General features: G+C 35.0%; 1 long non-coding RNA gene across 1 annotated transcript in view; it reads left to right on the forward strand.

The window, feature by feature from the left end:
* The first annotated feature begins 86 nt into the window (after positions 1–86).
* The window catches only part of LOC108569355, a 5,972-nt gene continuing 2,079 nt past the window's right edge, over positions 87–3,979 (forward strand). The window contains exons 1-2 of the long non-coding RNA XR_001891333.1: positions 87–166; positions 409–463. This is a non-coding gene — a long non-coding RNA (uncharacterized LOC108569355). The remainder of the gene's footprint in view (positions 167–408; positions 464–3,979) is intronic.

A 3,979-nucleotide genomic window follows, 5' to 3' on the forward strand; every position in this document is an offset into this window, starting at 1 on the left:
CTAACCTAACCTAACCTAACCTAACCTAACCTAAAATGTTGATATTATTATTGATATTAATGAAAATCCATGTTTTGGTAAATCCAATTCACTTTTTTCCAGTTACTACAGCTGATAGCAAGCGACTCAACGACAGCACAAAGATGTCAGTAGGCTCGTTGGAAAGGTGAGACATTCAGCTTTCATACGAGTTATTGATGATGTAATTATCTAAAGCAAAATAGGGGAAAAACGTCGTTTCTCTGTTACGTAACGAGCATTACGTAAGTTTTGTTACATAAAAAGTTGTGCAACGCTTGCGTGCATCTGATTATGCAAAAAAATCATAAAAAAGTTTATTATTTTCGAGTTATTAACGAAAATCTAGTTTTTGGGTAAATCTATTCACTTTTTTTTCAATTTCTGCAGCTCATAGCAGGCGACACGGCGGCAGTACGAAGATGCCAGCAGGCTCGTTCGAAAGGTGAGACATTCAACTTTCATACGAGTGATCGATGATGTAATTATCTATAGGGGTTGTCGAGATATTCACGAAAAACTGAAAAAAATAGGGAAAAAACTTCGTTTCTCTATTACGTAACGAACATTACGTAACTTCTGTTACATAGAAAGTTGCGCAATACTTGCGTGCATCTGATTATGCAATAAAATCATAGAAAAGTTTATTACTTTTCGAGTTATTAACGAAAATCTAGTTTTTGGGTAAATTCTATTCACTTTTTTGCAAATTTCTACAGCTGATAGCAGGCGACTCGGCGGCAGTACAAAGATGCCAGTAGGCTCATTGGAAAGGTGAGACATTCAGCTTTCATACGAGAAATTCACTAAGAATATCATAACGTTTTTTATGCGATTTGGTGGCCCTTTTAAGAGGCATTAGGCGCGCGCCATCGAATCCACACCACATCATTTATTGTTCGATTTCCGGTGTCGAAACCACCAACAGATAATTTTACTATTCATCACGGAAATGAGCGTGTCCATAAATAATTAGTTGTGCATTGTTCATCAAAAAAAGAAGCAAAATTGAATTCGGCCCAGCATTAAATTGCTAAATTCGATATCACCTCATCAATGTAAATGTATTAATAATATTATATGGATGTAGTTTTGTCACATTTAATATTTCGGTTTAATTTGTGGTGAATGGAATTGGAAGAGATGGAAATTCTAGAGCTGAATCGTTCGGGATTTAATTACGGTACGAAAGGAAGACGTGTTTCTTTTTTTCTTCTCTATGTTGTTTTTTTTTGCTTTCGTTATAGGAGAGGAATTGTAAAGCGCAACTAGAGTGTAAATTTTATTGTGCCGGCAGAAGAACTGTATTTCTGCCTTCACAGCACCGGCGAAACTCGATCCCAATTAGGGGATGACGATTAAAAGTGGTAATGGAAGCAGAGCGGATCGAGGAGCGTGACAGTTAATGGTCCACTTGTTGGAACGTTTGCAATGAAGATGTTAAGTGCACACCGTACTCTCTCTGTATGGGCAGTGATTAATTGCGTTATCGAATGTAAATAATATCTCAACAAACACAAACATGCACGATGCTCTCTCTATCTGCAAATAGAGATGACCTCGATCAATTACTAAAATAATCAAACAACTTCAAAAACAAAACAAAAAATAAACAGGGAGATATGGAAACGCACACTTGTCGAGAGCAATAATGTTCTATGATTCTACATTTCTAACCAACACGATTTGCGAATGTTCCGTTCTGTTTATGCGTACGAAAAAATGGGGGATGCAAAACGCGCGACGACAGAAATCGAGCGCGATTTCTCTCTCTCTGGAAATAAAGAACGTGTAAAGTCTGAAGCGATGAAATCCCCCAACAAGTGGCGTATGCGCCGGGAATAAAATTTCTCCACTTATCCTCAACGTCTCGCGCGAAAAGAAGGAGAAAACCAAGAAGCAAACACCAGCATTTAGATAACTAGTTTCCTATGCGTTTTTAATAGCAAACGCGAAATAGGAAAAAGCCGAAAATGATGCGGGGCGCGTCTGCAATTTCAATTCACCCCTCGTGAACGAAACGGAAAGAAAAGAAAAATTGCGAAGAAAAGAAGAAAAGAGTCGAATTTCATTTGCTGAACTGTTTCATCCCCCGAAAACTATAGCGCATTAGTGAATACATTATTGATAACTGTTTAATGTGTCGCCACCTTTTTTTCCATCCATTTGCGGCTTAAAGACTGTTTTGATTATGATCGATAATGGGTTTAATGTAAAAGTTGGATGTCGTTCGGAAAGAGTTCACGAACGTAACAATTAGAACGTACAAAAGAAAAATGTAATATTTTTTTTGATAAAAGGACAGTTTTGTGCAAACGGAAATGTATAAAAATTGTATCGCGTTTTCGTAACATTTGTATTTCTTATGCGAAAATGGAAATACAGTGGAACCTCATTTAACGAGCAAAATGAATTGTAAGAAAACGAGCGATGTTTCACATAACGAGTGACGATGAGAAGAGAAGTCCCGGATTGTGCGTGTATTTTTGAATATATTAAATATCTTCGATCTTGTAATCTTTGTACTTTGCAAATATAATTTGTGTTTGCTGTAAATGCAAAACACAAATGTATTATGTGTATCCATTATTATATTATATAAACACACTATGTACGCTTCTTTATATAAACAAATATTAAAAGTATAAAGAGACCTCCAACATGTCCCCGAATTCGGTGGCAATCGCAAGACCGACAACCGAAATACCGTCAATCAAATTCCCGACGTTTGAAATTCCGACTGTATCGAAATTCCGACTATATCAAAATCCCGACTGCATCAAAATCCCGACTGTATCGAAATCCTGACAAACATAATTCCGACTATATCGAAATCCCGACTATATCAAAATCCCGACTGTATCGAAATCCTGACAAACATAATTCCGACTATATGAAAATCCCGACAATATTAAAATCCCGATAACTATAATACCGACTGTATCAAAATGCCGACTATATCGAAAAAGTCTACAATAATATTTTTAAATTATTCTAGAGCGTAGTGACTTTTAAATTGTAATTAATAATAAATTATAACAATTAATAATTTAATTGTATTTGAGATTACTTCATAATGTTAAGGTTTATTATGATTAATTCAACAAAATCAAATAAATTAATAATAATTTATTGTTATTAATAATAAAAGTGTAGCACAAGGTGAGTACGCTCCGAAATCATTTAAAAATGTTATTGTAAATTTTTTTGATATAGTCGGGATTTTGATACAGTCGGGATTTTGATATAGTCGGGATTATGGTTGTCGGGATTTCAATAGACGGTCTTTTCGTTGTCGGCCTTGCGATATAGACTCCCTCGAATTGATACAAGTAATATAAATAAATATATACTCGCTCAAATAAGTGCGTGAATTGGAAAACAGTTCCTAGTGTTAGTGGTCATTCTAGTTACATCTTAGTGTTGTTTGTGATCACAACATTTCCAAACTTATGTTCAGACATGTTATTTGTGTGTTTTTTTGGTGCAAAATTTAATAACACTTGCATGTCTTTGAATAAAAAGCCAAAAGAATCATAGATATGAAAAGCAAAATTATGAAAAATCGAGACCAAGTTATACATTTTTCTTCGGCATGGAACGCATTATCGTAATTTACATTACATTACATATGGGAAAACGTGTTTCACTGTAGGAGCAATTCACTATACGAGTCAAAAACCGGAAATTTTGGAACGGATTTATAGCGAGGTTTCACTGTATATCTAATGTATTTGTATGAGATTACTATAGGATTTCTTATTGCAGATGTTCAATCAGGTGATCAATTAAACATAGGTGTTTCTTGTAGATTTTCACGCAGGTGTTCAATAAAAACGCAGATGTTCAATTAATGCAAGTGTTCCTTATTGCAGATGTTCAATTAAATGCAGGTGTTTTTTTTTATAGATTTGCACGCAGGTGATCAATAATAACGCAGGTGTTCAATAAAAACGCAGGT

Source organism: Nicrophorus vespilloides, unplaced genomic scaffold (genome assembly GCF_001412225.1).
Source record: "Nicrophorus vespilloides isolate i.1.1-1 unplaced genomic scaffold, Nicve_v1.0, whole genome shotgun sequence".
NCBI classification, from domain to species: Eukaryota; Metazoa; Arthropoda; class Insecta; order Coleoptera; family Silphidae; genus Nicrophorus; species Nicrophorus vespilloides.